This window comes from Thalassophryne amazonica, chromosome 2 (genome assembly GCF_902500255.1).
Source record: "Thalassophryne amazonica chromosome 2, fThaAma1.1, whole genome shotgun sequence".
Taxonomy (NCBI): Eukaryota; Metazoa; Chordata; class Actinopteri; order Batrachoidiformes; family Batrachoididae; genus Thalassophryne; species Thalassophryne amazonica.
The window spans coordinates 111,876,544-111,896,928 of record NC_047104.1 but is presented as its reverse complement, the minus strand read 5'-3'; the positions used below and the strand labels follow the sequence as shown (position 1 = coordinate 111,896,928).

The window sequence follows — 20,385 nt, the reverse complement described above, 5'->3', positions numbered from 1 at the left end:
CAGAAAGACCTGAAATTAGCAGGTACAATTATTTCAAAGAAAACAAAAAGTAATGCACTCAACCACCATGAACTTTATGCACACTAATCATGCAAGACTCCAGTGCCGAATACACCGCATGTTGAAGCTTGTTTAAAGTTGCTGCACAAAATTTAGACAAGCCTGTGAAATACTTAGAGAATATAATCTGGTCAAATGAGACCAAAATTTAACTTTTTGGATGCCATAATACACACATAATGCACATCAGCCCAAAAACACCATACCAACAGTAAAGTTTGAAGGTGGGAACATCATGATGTGGGGCTGTTTTTCAGTATACAGCACTGGCAAACTTCATATAATTGAAACAAGAATGAATGGAAAAAATGTACAGAGACATTCTTGACAACAGTCTACCAGGATGATGACAATGAAACGAGGGTAGATATTTCAGCAAGGCAATGATCCCAAACACACAGCCGAGGAAACACTCAATTGGTTTCAGAGAATGAAAATTAACCTGTAAGAATGGCCCAGCCAATCAACTGACTTAAATCCAAGAGAAAATATATGGAAAAAAATAAAAAAATCTGAGTTCATCAAAGAGGTCGACGGAACCTTCAAGATTTGAAGGTTGTGTGTGTGAAAGAATCGGCCAAAATCACATCAGAGCAATGCGTGTAACTAGTTTCTCCATACAGGAGGCATCTTGGAGCTGTCATTACCAATGAAGACTTTTGTACAAAGTATTAATAATTTGTATTAATAATTTGTAATTGGAGCGGGCCACGGCCTCAACTTTACCTAAATTCTGGGTCTTTTACTGAAGTTTAGGGCCCTGTCCCACTGGCGTTTAGGATGATTTGCAGATGGAATGCGCACAAAAGTGGCCCACATCCGCCAAACAACCGCAATAACCATGTAACATTCCTGTATGAGTCGGCCGCCATCCGAACACGTCTGTGATCATCCGCAGAGGCACGCATGTCCGCAGCCAGGATTTTTGAGCGGCTGAAAAATCCTGCTGCGGATGAGATCCGCATCACTGCCTGAACACATACTGAAGACATACGCAGGACATACACAACCAACGCGCTGCATATCCCCTGTCATCCGCTGATATCCGCAACCGACGGGTTGGCGCGGCTTGGCGGCGGACCGGGACAGCGTGCAAAACAGATATGACGCGTGTCCAGCACGGCCACATCACGGTCGCAAATGGTATGTCGCGCATGCAGACAGAGTGGGCACGGATGAAGCGAGTGCATCATGGCCACTATGCCCCTCATGGGGGCTCCTTCGCTTCTGTTCCCTGTTATATCCGCTATTCTTCCTCATGTATTCGCTGATCCACCCCGCGACATTTGTCATTTCCGCCCACCTTTGTTGCGGGCGCTCAGCTTTTGTCTCCTCATTTCATGCGCAAATCCTCCTACACGCCAGTGGGACAGGGCCCTTAGGGCTAGTGGCCGGCGATCACCTTAGTATTTCTTCTGTTTTTCTTGTTGTTAAATGCTGGGAAATTATACAGTATTTTTTTTTTTTTGTCTTTCTGATGCCTGATTCTGTTTTTTCTCTCTGTTTAAGGTGCAGCTCCATCCAGAGATGGGAGTTGTATTCGTGTTGGCGATCCTCCTGTCCTGTGCGCCAATAGCATTTCTTATATATTTGTCCGTGAATTGTTCCGTGAATTGTTCTGTAATTTATGTTTGTAGCATGGCCCAAGCAGAGGGTCACCCCTTTGAGTCTGGTCTGCTTGAGGTTCCTTCCTCAGAGGGAGTTTTTCTTTACCACTGTTGCTCTGGGGGTTGGTAAGGGAGACCTTACCTGTGTGAAGCGCTTTAAGGCGACTCTGTTGTGATTTGGCGCTATGTAAATTAAAATAAATTGAAAATTGAAATTGAAATATTAAATACATTTCCGTAAATGTTTTCAATATTTTTTCCCTGTATCATTCCATTTTATTTCACATAACTTTATTTCTGTACTTATTTCTTTTTCTTTTTTTTTTCTTTTTTTTCTCTCCCATCTGCATATATAGTAATGGTAAATGCCACACTGGCAGAACCATTTATGAACATTAATACCCATATATGCAATTTATTCTTGCAAGACAGAAGATATGTAGTGCATGAGTGAATGTGGTGTGTGTGTGTGTGATCCCCATCCACCCTTCCCGATCAGCCTACAACATCCTACTCAAAGCCAACCGACAGCTTCTATCAGGATGGGCCGACCACCAAAACAATACAAAGACAGACAAGAAGGAGAGACGAGTGGTGAAGACAATAACTGTGATGTGAGACACTAAGGAGGCAGAGCCCCAACCATACAACATACCAGGACAAACAACCACACATGAACAAAAAGTGACAGCAACAGTCTGTTGTCTAATTAGTGAGCATCCATACCCTAATCTAGAATACCAGAGTGTTAATCCCATTAAGAGCACCCAAAAACCGAATTGTGGTAACGGCCACAAACACGCAACCATCCACACACAAAGACCCAGATCACAGCTAAATATCAGATCACTACTGTGGCTGGTGTGTTGGGCCAAGACAAGAGTACAGAACCTTACCATATGACATGGACCACTCCGGCACGTCAGAAGCCACACGGTCGGCCTCGAGCAATGACGGAAATGGGTCCAGGACGCAGGGCCCCGGGGGAAACCAGGAGAAAAAGGGCAGTGGAAGGGCACAAGGGCCAGGAAGGGCAGCCCCCAGAGCCACCGAGCAGCACGGCAAACCAACAGGGGAGCGGCCCGACTGCGCCGGAACGCACCCCCGACACCATCCCCCCCCCCCTCACGGAGGCATGGGGAGCAGCCCCATACCATGGGAAGCACCCAGGGCGTCAGCATAGGCCCACCAATAGGGGGAGCCCCAAAACCACACCACCAGGGCCATGGCCCCCAAAGGCGGGAGCGAGCGGCGGAGGGCAAAGTTGCCTCCGCAACTGAATCCAAAGCACAAGGTAGGGACCACCGAGCCATACGAGGGTGGGCCCAGCCCCCAGACAAGAGGTGAGGCCCAACCCTGGGGCCACGAAGTGCACAAGGATCCCCGACAGCCAGGCCCCCCCAGCGCAGCCAGCAGGGCCCTCACCTGAAACACCAAAGCCCATGAGCAGGAGGCCGCCCGAGCAAGAGCGGGGTCCACCCCGCAGAGACCACAGCCCCCATCCCCCAGCAGCCGCCGACCCCCCCCAGTGCCAACGCCCGCGCCCCACCGACACCACACACCCCCACAACGGGCCACAGGACCCCGGGCCCCACAGGCCCAGAGCAGGGCCACGGGACCACGGCAGAACGGTGAGGCAGAGCCCCAGACACCCACAGCACCTCGGGCCAACCCCACATGCCACACTCACCTTACCTACCAACCCCACCATAGTTGTTATAATTAATGGTAAATGGACTGCATTTATATAGCGCTTTTCCATCTGCATCAGACGCTCAAAGCACTTTACAATTATGCCTCACATTCACCCCGATGTCAGGGTGCTGCCATACAAGGCACTCACGACACACTGGGAGCAATAGGGGATTAAAGGCCTTGCCCAAGGGCCCTTAGTGATTTTCCAGTCAGGTGGGGATTTGAACCCATGATCTTCTGGACTGAAGCCCAACACCTTAACCACTTGACCATCACCTCCCCTAGTACTAGTAATTTATCCTAATTAATCTCCCTTGCTGTGTACGACCCCCTAAGTGAGCAAAGATAAAGTGTTGTATTAAAAGCAGGGCAAGAGACGGCAGGTGGCAGACTGCCGCGGGCAGCCCGGCACACCGCTGTACCACAGCCTGCCCTGCAAACCCACCACTGCCTAGTGATCCCGACTCTAAATTAGTGAAGGTGTTTTACTAAACGTGTAGAAATAAAGTGTGTGCATTAAAATTGCAAGGCAGGAGTGGCTGATGGAGATCAATCAATCAATCAATCAATTTTTTTTATATAGCGCCAAATCACAACAAACAGTTGCCCCCAAGGCGCTTTATATTGTAAGGCAAGGCCATACAATAATTATGTAAAACCCCAACGGTCAAAACGACCCCCTGTGAGCAAGCACTTGGCTACAGTGGGAAGGAAAAACTCCCTTTTAACAGGAAGAAACCTCCAGCAGAACCAGGCTCAGGGAGGGGCCAGTCTTCTGCTGGGACTGGTTGGGCTGAGGGAGAGAACCAGGAAAAAGACATGCTGTGGAGGGGAGCAGAGATCGATCACTAATGATTAAATGCAGAGTGGTGCATACAGAGCAAAAAGAGAAAGAAACAGTGCATCATGGGAACCCCCCAGCAGTCTACGTCTATAGCAGCATAACTAAGGGATGGTTCAGGGTCACCTCATCCAGCCCCTAACTATAAGCTTTAGCAAAAGGAAAGTTTTAAGCCTAATCTTAAAAGTAGAGAGGGTGTCTGTCTCCCTGATCTGAATTGGGAGCTGGTTCCACAGGAGAGGAGCCTGAAAGCTGAAGGCTCTGCCTCCCATTCTACTCTTACAAACCCTAGGAACTACAAGTAAGCCTGCAGTCTGAGAGTGAAGCGCTCTATTGGGGTGATATGGTACTACGAGGTCCCTAAGATAAGATGGGACCTGATTATTCAAAACCTTATAAGTAAGAAGAAGAATTTAAATTCTATTCTAGAATTAACAGGAAGCCAATGAAGAGAGGCCAATATGGGTGAGATATGCTCTCTCCTTCTAGTCCCCGTCAGTACTCTAGCTGCAGCATTTTGAATTAACTGAAGGCTTTTTAGGGAACTTTTAGGACAACCTGATAATAATGAATTACAATAGTCCAGCCTAGAGTGAATAAATGCTATGAATTAGTTTTTCAGCATCACTCTGAGACAAGACCTTTCTGATTTTAGAGATATTGCGTAAATGCAAAACAGCAAGTCCTACATATTTGTTTAATATGCGCTTTGAATGACATATCCTGATCAAAAATGACTCCAAGATTTCTCACAGTATTACTAGAGGTCAGGGTAATGCCATCCAGAGTAAGGATCTGGTTAGACACCATGTTTCTAAGATTTGTGGGGCCAAGTACAATAACTTCAGTTTTATCTGAGTTTAAAGCAGGAAATTAGAGGTCATCCATGTCTTTATGTCTGTAAGACAATCCTGCAGTTTAGCTAATTGGTGGGTGTCCTCTGGCTTCATGGATAGATAAAGCTGGGTATCATCTGCGTAACAATGAAAATTTAAGCGATACCGTCTAATAATACTGCCTAAGGGAAGCATGTATAAAGTGAATAAAATTGGTCCTAGCACAGAACCTTGTGGAACTCCATAATTAACTTTAGTCTGTGAAGAAGATTCCCCATTTACATGAACAAATTGTAATCTATTAGACAAATATGATTCAAACCCACCGCAGCGCAGTGCCCTTTAATACCTATGGCATGCTCTAATCTCTGTAATAAAATTTTATGGTCAACAGTATCAAAAGCAGCACTGAGGTCTAACAGAACAAGCACAGAGATGAGTCCACTGTCCGAGGCCATAAGAAGATCATTTGTAACCTTCACTAATGCTGTTTCTGTACTATGATGAATTCTAAAACTGACTGAAACTCTTCAAATAGACCATTCCTCTGCAGATGATCAGTTAGCTGTTTTAACAACTACCCTTTCAAGGAATTTTTGAGAGAAAAGGAAGGTTGGAGATTGGCCTATAATTAGCTAAGATAGCTGGGTCAAGTGATGGCTTTTTAAGTAATGGTTTAATACTGCCACCTTAAAAGCCTGTGGTACATAGCCAACTAACAAAGATAGATTGATCATATTTAAGATCGAAGCATTAAATAATGGTATGGGCTTCCTTGAGCAGTCCTTGGTAGGAATGGGGTCTAATAAACATGTGATGGTTTGGATGAAGTAACTAATGAAAATAACTCAGACAGAACAATCGGAGAGAAAGAGTCTAACCAAATACCGGCATCACTGAAAGCAGCCAAAGATAACGATACGTCTTTGGGATGGTTATGAGTAATTTTTTCTCTAATAGTTAAAATTTTGTTAGCAAAGAAAGTCATGAAGTCATTACTAGTTAAAGTTAATGGAATACTCAGCTCAATAGAGCTCTGACTCTTTGTCAGCCTGGCTACAGTGCTGAAAAGAAACCTGGGGTTGTTCTTATTTTCTTCAATTAGTGATGAGTAGAAAGATGTCCTAGCTTTACGGAGGGCTTTTTTATAGAGCAACAGATTCTTTTTCCAGGCTAAGTGAAGATCTTCTAAATTAGTGAGACGCCATTTCCTCTCCAACTTACGGGTTATCTGCTTTAAGCTATGAGTTTGTGAGTTATACCACGGAGTCAGACACTTCTGATTTAAAGCTCTCTTTTTCAGAGGAGCTACAGCATCCAAAGTTGTCTTCAATGAGGATGTAAAACTATTGACGAGATACTCTATCTCCCTTACAGAGTTTAGGTAGCTACTCTGCACTGTGTTGGTATATGGCATTAGAGAACATAAAGAAGGAATCATATCCTTAAACCTAGTTACAGCGCTTTCTGAAAGACTTCTAGTGTAATGAAACTTATTCCCCACTGCTGGGTAGTCCATCAGAGTAAATGTAAATGTTATTAAGAAATGATCAGACAGAAGGGAGTTTTCAGGGAATACTGTTAAGTCTTCTATTTCCATACCATAAGTCAGAACAAGATCTAAGATATGATTAAAGTGGTGGGTGGACTCATTTACTTTTTGAGCAAAGCCAATAGAGTCTAATAATAGATTAAATGCAGTGTTGAGGCTGTCATTCTCAGCATCTGTGTGGATGTTAAAATCGCCCACTATAATTATCTGAGCTAAGCACTAAGTCAGACAAAAGGTCTGAAAATTCACAGAGAAACAGTAACGACCAGGTGGACGATAGATAATAACAAATAAAACTGGTTTTTGGGACTTCCAATTTGGATGGACAAGACTAAGAGACAAGGTTTCAAATGAATTAAAGCTCTGTCTGGGTTTTTGATTAATTAATAAGCTGGAATGGAAGATTGCTGCTAATCCTCCGCCCCGGCCCGTGCTACGAGCATTCTGACAGTTAGTGTGACTCGGGGGTGTTGACTCATTTAAACTAACATATTCATCCTGCTGTAACCAGGTTTCTGTAAGGCAGAATAAATCAATATGTTGATCAATTATTATATCATTTACCAACAGGGACTTAGAAGAGAGAGACCTAATGTTTAATAGACCACATTTAACTGTTTTAGTCTGTGGTGCAGTTGAAGGTGCTATATTATTTTTTCTTTTTGAATTTTTATGCTTAAATAGATTTTTGCTGGTTATTGGCAGTCTAGGAGCAGGCACCGTCTCTACGGGGATGGGGTAATGAGGGGATGGCAGGGGGAGAGAAGCTGCAGAGGTGTGTAAGACTACAACTCTGCTTCCTGGTCCCAACCCTGGATAGTCACGGTTTGGAGGATTTAAGAAAATTGGCCAGATTTCTAGAAATGAGAGCTGCTCCATCCAAAGTGGGATGGATGCCGTCTCTCCTAACAAGACCAGGTTTTCCCCAGAAGCTTTGCCAATTATCTATGAAGCCCACCTCATTTTTTGGACACCACTCAGACAGCCAGCAATTCAAGGAGAACATGTGGCTAAACATGTCACTCCCGGTCCGATTGGGGAGGGGCCCAGAGAAAACTACAGAGTCCGACATTGTTTTTGCAAAGTTACACACCGATTTAATGTTAATTTTAGTGACCTCCGATTGGCGTAACCGGGTGTCATTACTGCTGACGTGAATTACAATCTTACCAAATTTACGCTTAGCCTTAGCCAGCAGTTTCAAATTTCCTTCAATGTCGCCTGCTCTGGCCCCCGGAAGACAATTGACTATGGTTGCTGGTGTCGCTAACTTCACATTTCTCAAAACAGAGTCGCCAATAACCAGAGTTTGATCCTCGGCGGGTGTGTCGTCGAGTGGGGAAAAACGGTTAGAGATGTGAACGGGTTGGTGATGTACACGGGGCTTCTGTTTAGGGCTACGCTTCCTCCTCACAGTCACCCACAGTGGAAGGCCGCAGCACACAGCTGCACCACAGACTGAGGCCCAACCCCAAGCAGCAGACGGAAGGAGAGGCACGGCGAAGGTGCCAGGGAAACCACGAGACAGGGGTAGGCGGGTGGACCCGGACGAGCACCGGAGGCCCAGTGAGGAGCAAATCAACACGGGGACAGGGGGCCAGGGAGCCACAGATGGACGGGCCACCCCGTCCGTAGGTCCTCGAACCAGGGAAGGTGCAAGATGGGACCCCGGAGTGGCAGGGGCAGCCGAGGAGCCAAAGGGAGACAGGCGGGCCCCACAAACCCGAAGGGAGAGGCCGGGGCACAGGGAGCCACATACACCTGAGCCCCGGCGAGAATCACCACCCTCCGCCCAGGTACCGTACCCCAACACACCAATGGCAGAGCAGACAGACCCAGCTGAAAAGGAATGATGGCCGCCCAGCTCTTCCCCCCGCCACCACCACCCTCACCGCCAATAGGACCAGAAGCCCCACGGCGCGACACCTGAGCCCCCATCAGCGGGCCGGCCAGCCCCCCCCCCCCCCCCCCCCCCCCCCCCCCCCCAGGCATGGAGGCGCACCCATGTCCCACAAGGGAGGAGCCGTAGGGAGCGCGGGCCAGCACCTGACCCAATCCCCCCAGTAGTCCGCAGCGCCAACCGGCAGCACTGGGAAGCAACCCCCCCCCCGGCCCCCGAAGTCCCAACCCCAAGTCCCCCAGCAAGTCCAGGACCCCACACCCGGACACCAGATCATCCCCGCACGGCCAGGCCGCACAGCCCCGCCGCACCCGAGGTGCCAGCCACTCTAAAAGACACAATTTCTCTCCTCCACTAATTCACTCATATTCAAGAGAAGAAGAAGGAAAAAAAAACACACAGTATCAGTCTCTGACAACAAGAGTACCCCATAGAACTGCAAACTGGATCAGCGGCACAGTAGTAAGTCAGTAGGTCAGCAACATGTGCGCAATTTGGTGGCGGATGGGGGGCATGTCCCCCCCCCACCTTTTCAACCAGGGGGGACAGAATATGGTATGTCCCCCCCACCTTCTGACATATATGTGTGTACTTGAAACATGCTATGCCAGTCTTATGTGCAAACCATGTCAGTCTTATGTGCAAAACCATGTCAGAATAGTATCGTTGTTTCTGCAAGTTTGTATTTTTAGCAGCATTGACTTGTTTACAACACCTGTTTCTTCTTTGTCACATTCGGAATTTTCTGAGACTGTATTTGCCTAGATTTGAAACCAAAAATAGGGACTAGTGTCTACACATAAGTATCAATGGACCATATGCTAATTTACTAATTTACCATCTGCAGTTATTGCTGTTGGGAAATTGCTGTGTAGTGACACGGACCCACAACAGGGGGCGCAAATGAACGGTCAATAGATGAGCCAAAATATAACAATTTAATGTTGTGAATGTGCACAACGAAAATACAGACAATCTCAGAATATCACAACAGTCAATACACAAAGGTGACGTGTGGGCAGGCTCGAGGATAGAAGACGTCTGTCCTGAGGAGAGCCGGAACCACACAATTTCCGCCGCCCCAGAACCTGGTGAATACTGGAGCCGCCAAGTCCCGAATTCCCAGGTGATCACCGTCCCCGACTGTCGGATCTGGTACTGATGGCGAAGAACAAAGACAGTCAAGTGTGGGTGTGTGTACACCCAGTAACAATAACGGTGGGAATGCCACCTCCACCTCACACTCAGCGCGTTGCAGCGGTCTCAGCTGAAAAGGAGCGCCGTCTTGCACAGCCTCCTCAAAAACGACCGGTTCTCCTGCAAACACTCACAATAAACAGATTTACAAAAGGCTGAGGATATTACCTCCAATGAAGTATGATATCTCAGCAACGAGGTGGAGATGACGTCTGGTCTTTATGGAGTGAGATGATGTTGAGTAGATGGGTGACAGCTGTCAAGAGGTAATGAGCGACAGCTGTCACTCCCGGCTGTGTCCATGGCGGCAGCGCCCTCTCGTGCCTGAAGCCCGCACTTCAGGCAGAGCGCCCACTGGTGGTGTGCCAGCAGTACCTCCTCTTCTGGCGGCCCACACACAACAGGACCCCCCCCTCAACGGGCGCCTCCTGGTGCCCGACCCGGCTTGTTGGGGTGTCGACGGTAGAAGTCGGCCAGGAGGGCCGGATCTTCGGGTCCATACCCCTCCCAGTCCACCAAGTACTGGAACCCCCGACCCATCCGACGGACGTCCAGGAGCCGGCGCACCGTCCAAGCCGGCCCCCCGTCGATGATCCGAGCAGGAGGGGGCGCCGGTCCGGGAGCACAGAGGGGTGAGGTGTGATGAGGTTTGATACGTGACACGTGGAAAACCGGATGGATCTGCAGTGAAGCCAGGAGTTGGAGCTTCACTGCGGCAGGACTGAGGACTTTGAGGATCTTGAAGGGGCCAATGTACCTGTCCTGAAGTTTCAGGGAGTCCACCTGGAGGGGAATGTCCTTCGTGGAAAGCCACACCTCCTGCCTGGGCTGGTAAGCAGGGGCTGGGGATCGCTGGCAGTCTGCATGGGTCTTCGCCCTCATCCGGGCCTTCAACAAGGCAAAGCGGGCGGAGCGCCACACCTGACGGCACTTCCACAGGTGGGCCTGGACCGAGGGCACACCGACCTCTCCCTCCACCACGGGAAACAACAGGGGCTGATACCCCAAACACACCTCAAATGGGGAGAGGCCGGTGGCCGAAGACACCTGGCTGTTATGCGCATACTCGATCCAGGCCAGATGGTTGCTCCAGGCCATCGGGTGCGCAGATGTGACGCAGCGGAGGGTCTGTTCCAGTTCCTGGTTGACCCCTCTCTGCCTGTCCGTTCGTCTGTGGATGGTACCCGGACGAGAGGCTCACGGTGGCCCCCAGTTCCCTGCAGAAGCTCCTCCAGACGTGTGAGGAGAACTGGGGACCACGATCTGAGACGATGTCGGAGGGTATCCCATGCAGACGGACAACGTGGTGGACCAGGAGGTCTGCTGTCTCCTGAGCTGTTGGGAGCTTCGGGAGGGCCACGAAGTGGGCCGCCTTGGAGAAACGGTCCACTATCGTGAAGATGGTGGTGTTGCCCTGGGACGGCGGGAGGCCCGTGACGAAATCCAGGCCGATGTGGGACCAGGGGCGATGAGGCACCGGCAGCGGCTGGCGGAGTCCTTGGGCCTTCGTGTGTACTGCCTTGCCCCTGGCACAGGTGGTGCAGGCCTGGATATATTCCCGGACGTCTGCCTCCATAGACGCCCACCAGAAGCGCTGCCGGACAACTGCCACGGTCCTTCGCACCCCTGGATGACAGGAGAGCTTGGAACCGTGACAGAAGTCCAAGACTGCAGCTCTGGCCTCTGGTGGGATGTACAGACGGTTCTTCGGACCTGTTCTTGGGTCCGGGCTCCGTGCCAGGGCCTCCCGGACGGTCTTCTCCACGTCCCAGGTGAGGGTGGCCACGATAGTGGGCTCCGGTGGATCCGACAGTGCAGTTTTGACCTCCTCTTCGTGTACCCGGGACAAGGCATCCGACCTCTGGTTCTTGGTCCCGGGGCGATAGGTGATCCGGAAGTCAAAATGCCCGAAGAACAGTGACCAGCGGGCTTGCCTGGGGTTCAGCCGCTTGGCGGTCCTGATATACTCCAGGTTCCGATGGTCAGTGAAAACCGTGAACGGCACAGACGCTCCCTCCAACAGGTGTCTCCACTCCTCAAGAGCCTCTTTCACCGCAAGGAGTTCTCGATTGCCGACGTCATAGTTCTGTTCAGCCGGGGTCAACCTGCGTGAAAAGTAGGCACACGGGTGAAGAACCTTATCGGTCTCTCCGCTCTGGGACAGCACGGCTCCTATCCCTGAGTCAGAGGCGTCCACTTCAACCATGAACTGGCGGCTAGGGTCGGGCTGCACCAAAACTGGCGCAGTAGAGAACCGTCGTTTCAACTCCTTGAACGCGGCTTCGCACCGATCCGACCAGGTGAAGGGGACTTTTGGAGAGGTCAGGGCTGTCAGGGGGCTAACTACCTGACTGTAGCCCTTAATGAACCTCCTATAGAAATTAGCGAAACCGAGGAACTGTTGCAGCTTCCTACGGCTTGTTGGTTGGGGCCAATCTCTCACCGCCGCAACCTTGGCCGGATCAGGGGCGACGGAGTTGGAGGAGATTATAAACCCCAGGAAGGACAAAGACGTGCGGTGAAACTCGCACTTCTCGCCCTTCACAAACAGTCGGTTCTCTAACAACCGCTGCAGGACCTGACGTACATGCTGGACATGGGTCTCAGGATCCGGAGAAAAGATGAGAATATCGTCCAGATATACGAAGATGAATCGGTGCAGGAAGTCCCGCAAGACGTCGTTAACCAAGGCTTGGAACGTCGCGGGGGCGTTGGTGAGGCCGAACGGCATGACCAGGTACTCAAAGTGACCTAACGGGGTGTTAAATGCCGTCTTCCATTCGTCTCCCTTCCGGATCCGAACCAGGTGATACGCATTTCTAAGATCCAGCTTAGTAAAGATTTTGGCTCCATGCAGGGGGGTGAACACGGAATCTAACAATGGCAACGGGTATCGGTTGTGAACCGTAATCTCATTCAGCCCCCTGTAATCAATGCATGGACGGAGTCCGCCATCTTTCTTGCCCACAAAAAAGAAACCTGCCCCCATCGGGGAGGTGGAGTTCCGGATCAGCCCGGCAGCTAATGAGTCCCGGATGTAGGTCTCCATTGATTCGCGCTCAGGTCGTGAGAGGTTGTACAGCCTGCTGGACGGGAACTCAGTGCCTGGAACCAAATCAATGGCACAATTGTACGGACGGTGCGGGGGAAGGGTGAGTGCCAGATCCTTGCTGAAGACGTCAGCAAGATCGTGGTACTCAACCGGCACTGCCGTCAGATTGGGAGGGACTTTGATCTCCTCCTTAGCCTGTAAACCGGGAGGAACCAAGGATCCTAAACACCCCCGATGGCAGGTTTCGCTCCACTGAACCACCACCCCAGACGGCCAATCAATCCGGGGATTGTGCTTCAACATCCATGGGATGCCCAAAATCACGCGGGAGGTAGAAGGAGTTACAAAAAACTCAATCTCCTCCCGATGGTTTCCAGACACCACCAGAGTTACTGGTTGTGTCTTGTGTGTGAGTAAAGGGAGGAGGGTGCCATCTAGTGCCCACACCTGCAATGGCGAAGGAAGCGCCACCAGAGGGAGCCCTACCTCCCTTGCCCATCTGCTGTCTAGCAGATTCCCTTCTGACCCCGTGTCCACCAGTGCTCGGGCTTGAAGGGTTAAATCCCCGCTCAGGATTGTGACTGGGAGTCGTGTGGCAATTTGTGTGTGTCTTACTTGAATGTTTTGACCCCCCCTTAGCCCAGTCTCTAAGGGCGAGTGTTGTCGTTTTGGCCGTTTGGGGCAGTTTCTCTGTGTGTGCTCAGTTGAGCTGCAGAGAAAACACTCTCCACGGATCAGCCTCCCCATTTTGGCCCTGTGCATTTCCCTAACAATGTCAGCAGGGGGAGCTGTTGCCCCACAAAGCGCTGCGGCTGTGGAGCGTGGGGAGGGCGGCTCCTTTTCGAACCCGGAAGGGAGATGGGCGGCGCGTATCCGGTCATGTCCTTCGCCTCACTCCCGACGGCGTTCCTCCAACTGATTGTCTAACCATATAAAGAAATAGATAAGCCCGTCTAAATCCCGCGGTTCCTCCTTAGCTACCAGCTGCTCCTTCAGAACCAACGACAGTCCGTTTATGAAGGCGGCGCGGAGCGCAACGTTATTCCAGCCGGACCTCGCAGCCGCGATGCGGAAGTTAACTGCATAAGCGGCTGCGCTCTCGCGTCCCTGTCTCATTGACAGCAGCACTGTTGAAGCGGTCTCTCCTCTGTTAGGGTGATCAAACACTGTTCTGAACTCCCCCACAAACCCAGTGTATGCTGATAACAACCGTGAGTTCTGTTCCCAGAGCGCCGTAGCCCAGGCGCGTGCTTTACCCCGAAGCAGAGCAATCACATAAGCTATTTTACTACCATCTGACACGTACATGACGGGACGTTGTGCGAAGACGAGCGAACACTGCATAAGAAAGTCCACGCACGTCTCCACACAACCTCCGTACGGCTCAGGAGGGCTTATGTATGCTTCAGGGGAAGGTGGGAGGGGTTGTTGAACCACCACTGGAACATTTATATCCTGCACAGGGTCGGCAGGAGGACGAGCTGCAGCAGCGCCCTGAGCGCTCGCCGCCATCTGTGCGGAGAGAGCCTCCACCCTGCGGTTCAGGAGGATGTTTTGCTCAGTCATTTGATCCAACCGAGCCGTAAAGGCAGTGAGAATGTGCTGCAGCTCACCAATCACGTCTCCTGCAGACGTCTGCGCTCCCTGCTCTCCCATTGGTCGTTCAACAGCCGGGTGACGCCCCTCGGAGTCCATGACACTGGCCGAGATATCCTGTTGGGAAAGTGTAGTGACACGGACCCACAACAGGGGGCGCAAATGAACGGTCAATAGATGAGCCAAAATATAACAATTTAATGTTGTGAATGTGCACAACGAACATACAGACAATCTCAGAATATCACAACAGTCAATACACAAAGGTGACGTGTGGGCAGGCTCGAGGATAGAAGACGTCTGTCCTGAGGAGAGCCGGAACCACACAATTTCCGCCGCCCCAGAACCTGGTGAATACTGGAGCCGCCAAGTCCCGAATTCCCAGGTGATCACCGTCCCCGACTGTCGGATCTGGTACTGCTGGCGAAGAACAAAGACAGTCAAGTGTGGGTGTGTGTACACCCAGTAACAATAACGATGGGAATGCCACCTCCACCTCACACTCAGCGCGTTGCAGCGGTCTCAGCTGAAAAGGAGCACCGTCTTGCATAGCCTCCTCAAAAACGACCGGTTCTCCTGCAAACACTCACAATAAACAGATTTACAAAAGGCTGAGGATATTACCTCCAATAAAGTATGATATCTCGGCAACGAGGTGGAGATGACGTCTGGTCTTTATGGAGTGAGATGATGTTGAGTAGATGGGTGACAGCTGTCAAGAGGTAATGAGCGACAGCTGTCACCCCCGGCTGTGTCCATGGCGGCAGCGCCCTCTCGTGCCTGAAGCCCGCACTTCAGGCAGAGCGCCCACTGGTGGTGGGCCAGCAGTACCTCCTCTTCTGGCGGCCCACACACAACAGTTGCTTGATCTCCAAAATCAGTCTGTGCAAGCGAAATTATGTTCAGTATGAGTGTTGTCAGGCTGGGTTCCAACATCTCCACTGCTCTCAGTCTCAGCACCGGCTCACCACAGGGCTGTGTGCTTAGCCTACTCCTCTACACTCTTTACACCTATGACTGTGTCCCTACCCACCCTAGTAATAAGATAATAAAGTTCGCAGATGACACGACTGTAGTCGGACTCATCTCAGACGACATAGATGAGCTAGCCTACAGGGATGAGGAGGAGCGGCTGGTAGAGTGGTGTTTAGGCAACAACCTGCTCCTTAACACTGCAAAAACAAAGGAGCTTGTTGTTGACTTTAGAAGGAACAAGTCTGACATCCAACCAGTCTTTATCGGGGGGTGTCTGTGTGGAGCGGGTGCCGGTGTTCAGGTTTCTCGGCATTGAGCTGGAGAATAACCTGACATGGTGCGCCAACACCAAGGAGCTGTTGAAGAAGGCGCAGCAGAGACTGTACTTTCTGAGAATCCTCAGGAGGAATAGACTTCCTCAAAATCTGCTTCTCGCCTTCTATCACTGCTCCATAGAGAGTGTGCTCATATATGGACTGTGTGTTTGGTACGGCAGCTGCACATCCTCAGAGAAGAAGGCGCTACATAGGGTCGTTAGGGCAGTAGAGAAGACCATAGGCTGCCCCCTCCCCACACTGGAAGACATTTATGGGTGATTCTTAGACTACGGGCACTTTTATGTCCCTTGATCATATTTTATGAAAAAAAGAAAAAAGGGGAAATTTCACACTTTTATAGTTATCTTTACAATGAAAGTGTTTTAAGAAATTTGTCCTAGTAGTCTATGATGACTTTTTCAGCTTTTTTCAGCATCATTATATGCAAATATTGTCGTTTTGTGCTTGTCCCACACCCAGACTTATGATCTTCAATGATAAAAATGAATAGTAAACAAATGTTTTTTCTAATGTTTTAAAATATCTCTGAATAAAATAGCAGTAAAATAATCAAAACGTAATTGGGGTATTCAATGTCATACAACTGTTGTGATTTTTTTAAACGAAATGTAGTTGTCCCACACTATTGCCGTAATTTCCACCACAACAATAATGTCCCTTTAAAAAGTTAGTATGAAAGATTGTGTGGGTAGTTTCTATGGAGATAAACAGTAACATCAGAGCACATGTATATAGCGCCAAATCACAACAAACAGTTGCCCCAAGGCACTTTATATTGTAAGGCAATGGGGTGGTGGAAATTACATTTACAAGGCCAATAGTGCCCGTAGTTAAAGAATCACCCTTATACGTCCAGATGCCGCAAGAAGGCAATAGATATTTCAAAGGACGTCTCACACCCTGGACATTGTCAGTTTCAGCTCATGCCATCAGGCATGAGATACAGAACATTACAAACCACAACAAATTGTCTAAAAAATAGTTTCTATCCAAAGACAATCATGGCACTTAATTCTTCAAGGTGGAATAGTATGTTCAGTATGCAATACATCTGGTGGCAGTCTTTTTCACCCAGTGCAATCTGTGATCGTACCATTCCTGTCCATAAACAGTGTAATATATGTTTTATTCTTTTAGATGTTTTATTCCTGTTCATAGCCGGTGCAGTATGTTTTATTCTTTTATATGTTTTTAAACTATTTATTGCTCTTAACTCACTAGCCGAAGCACTTTTAATTTCGTTGTGACTTTGTAAAAAGTAACAATGACAATAAAGACTACTACTACTACTACTACAATTAGTGCCACTTCTAAAATTAAATTCATGATAAGTAATTTATCCTAAACTTATGATCTGTTGTTTTTTTCAAACTTATGCAAAAACAAATCTTGAGGGAAAAAATACAGTATGCGATAGTTAATAATTATTAAGAGCCTGCTCTTTCATATTTATGAATACATTTACCACATTGCAGTTGTTTTATTAATGAGAACTCAACCTATCATTCTTTTTGAGTTCTACACATGTGGTGATACCTTATTTACACCAGGATGTTAATAAAATCAATGCTGGCTATTCTGAGAATAAAGTACTTATATCCACAGTTTCAAATTGCTTAAGTCAAATGGTGTCCACTTCATGGTCTTCTCAAAACATTACAATTACTGCTCTGGATGCTCAGAATGCATCTGAGCTTATCTAGAAACTGTTGGCTTCTGGGGGCCTAAAGCGGCCTATGGGCTTCGGCCCTGCGGGCCTCACACTTTGCCCCCCCTTTTTCTAGTTCTAAATTGTGCCCTTGGTCAACAACAATAGGAACAAATCATAAACTAATATTAATACAGATGCAAGAGTGGCATTCCCTAACAGGCAAAAAGAAAATAAAAGAATTATATATATATATTTTTTTTTATATTAGCCCTCCAAATTCAACTTTAATTGTTATGTGTCGACGCGGGTTGAGGAGCGGACCTGCGTCAGACGGAACCCAGCGCTACAAATAACCAGAAAAGCGGTTCCAAAAACAATATATTTATTTCACCCGCTGGTGCATAAAAAGTGTAAAAACAGAAATAGCGTCCTTCTGGTGGAGTGAAGGCTGGCACGCTCTCCAGCGCCCAAAAGGATCGAAGCCCGGCGCTCCTGGACCCACTACCACCATCAAACACCCCCCAGGTGGACACGACAAACCGACTCTCTGCGAAGCATAGAAGAGGTGAGGTAAGTTAGCAGTTACAACTAATATCCTTCAAAAGACACACACTATCAGCAACACATGCAGGTCTGTATTTTAAGCCTTATGCAAATGAGCAGCTTCTCACAACAGGTGGAGGATCACTTATCCGCATGCCACAGCAGTGAGAAACGAGCTGCACAATCCTCATCACAATTCAAGTATACTGCGTAACAAAATACCAAGTTACTATCAACAATTAGTCAAACACTTAATCACCTTTGATGTGTGCTGACAGCATATGTCCCTCACCCTTCCTTGCTTCACGGGCTCGATGTGTCAAACCCAGGCGCGGTCCTCAGCGTCTCACAAACGAACATCACAAGGTCGAGTTCCCGGCAGTTCTGCTTGAATCACACATGACTTAAATGCAGAACGCCATCCAATTATCTGCTTCAGCTGAAAGTCTTTAAGGTTGCATGTGAGCACCATTCACAGGTGCTGCACATGATGTTGATGAGGGTGAAGGATTCTTCAGCCAGCACCTTCTCCACAGACAAATCAGTTCTCATGCCACCTGGAGAGCAAAGAAAAGAAAAGAACACCAAAATATCCAGCCACACCCCCCAACACACAACATTAATGAATTGATAAATAGGGACCATGTTTCATTAAATTTTGGTAATTGGTTTTTTGATGACGCGGCTACTTTTTCCATCAATATATATTTGATAAGGAGGTTTAACCAGTGGTTAATATTGATTGATTGTTTATTTTTCCAATTCAGCAAAATTGTTTTTTTTTGGCAATAGTCAGTGTTATAAGTATAGTTTTAGATTATTTATTTGGCAGTTCAGTAATTGTTGTGTCTCCAAGTAAACATAAATTAGGAGATAAGGGAATTCTATATCCCAAGATGAACAATTTTTCAGTGACTTTTGACCAAAAACACTGGACAGGTGAGCAGAGCCAAAGAGCATGATAATAGGTATCAGTGGTGTTTAGCTCACAGTTTGAACAAACATCAGAGTCTGAGAAGCCCATTTTATATATCTTATATTGTGTAATGTGTGTTCTATGAAGAACTTTGTATTGGATGGGTTGTAAGTTGGTATTTTTTGTCATTGAAAATGTTTTTACAAATCTGTGTCCAGTGGTCAGGGTCAGAGGTGAGCAGGAAGTCCACCCCCTCATTTTAAGATGGGTAAATGTAAAGCAGTGTCCACACATGATATTAACTTATATACCTTAGACATGGTTTTCTTTATTGGGAGGAGGTTCTTGATGTCTGTCACTAATGTGGGCGGTTCTGGTGGGCAGTGATGCGTCTGAAATTTTGACATCACTGCATACTTTACTTGATGGTAATGAATAAAATTTCCTCCTATAATTCCAAACCTCTGCATCAAGTTGTTAAATGGTATAGACCTTTTATTTTGAAAGAGATGATGGTGTGTGATTCCTTTCTGTTCCCATGTGCTGACATGAAGAGTTGCTTTATTTATCTTAAAGTCTGGGTTATACCAAATAGGAGCATCTATACAGATTTCCATTAGTGAGTCTGTAATTTCTAAGGCTTTCCACCAGGCAGTCAGAGTGGAAGAAATCAACAGATTTTTAAAACATTTCATGACATTTAATGGAAGTAGTATTAAAGGGTAAATCTGAGAGTTTGATGTTGTTACATTCTAACTGTTCTAATTCAATCCAGGAGCTGTGGACTGGATCAGGATGAATCCATTTGATCAAGTATTGTATCTGGTTAGCAAGATAATAATGTAGTAAATTTGGTGCTTCCAGACCCCCTTGAGATTTATTTTTCTGAAGAGTAGCGAGACTAATTTTAGCATTTTTATTTTCCCAGTAAAACTTTGAAATGGCCGAATCTAAAGTCTGAAACCATTTGACTTTGGGCTTGAATGGAATCACTGAAAAAAGGTAATTAATTTGAGGTAATATTTTCATTTTGATAGTTGTTATCTGTCCTAATAAGGAGATGGGGAGGTTGTTCCATTGTTTATTGTATACTTTCTTGTGTACTTATTTCTTTTGGTTTCTTTGCATGTACATTGATTACTTGTTACCGACATCTGGTGAAAATTTCATGTCAATTTCATCATATATTTACTGAGAAAAATGGCGACATGTTCAATACTTATTTTTCCTGCTCTATCCATGGCAAGAACATTTTAGCTAAAGCCAGACTCGTCTTATGAATTATTCACGTTTGAATGTACAGTCGTGCTGCTTTTGGCCTTGTTGCGAAGCGTAAAGAGGCATGTTTATCTGTCTATTATGTCTGTTTATTTTGTCTGTCTGACGATATCCTCAAAACAGTCAAACTTACTTCAGTCAAACTTGATTCAATGAAACCTCAGCATGAATAAACTCAGTGGACCATACTCTTGCAACACAGGTCTTGTGATGGCCATATTAGAGATACATGACTAACGTACAGCTCAATATAATAAGGTGTGAGGGACACCACATTTACTGACTGTATAAACGTTAGTCACAAAATCTAACGTACCTCAGGAAGTGTGCTGACGAGCGTGAGACCTC

The 20,385-nt window shown here is 47.6% G+C and overlaps 1 protein-coding gene and 1 long non-coding RNA gene across 2 annotated transcripts in view; one reads left to right on the top strand and one right to left on the bottom strand.

The window, feature by feature from the left end:
• The window catches only part of mettl15 (methyltransferase like 15), a 307,480-nt gene that overhangs the window by 130,444 nt on the left and 156,651 nt on the right, over window positions 1-20,385 (top strand). The window lies entirely within an intron of this gene.
• Window positions 2,299-3,178, bottom strand: LOC117529178. The gene is made up of 2 exons (XR_004565940.1): window positions 3,147-3,178; window positions 2,299-2,501 (listed from the first exon to the last, which is right to left on the bottom strand). It is a non-coding gene; the product is annotated as an uncharacterized LOC117529178 (long non-coding RNA).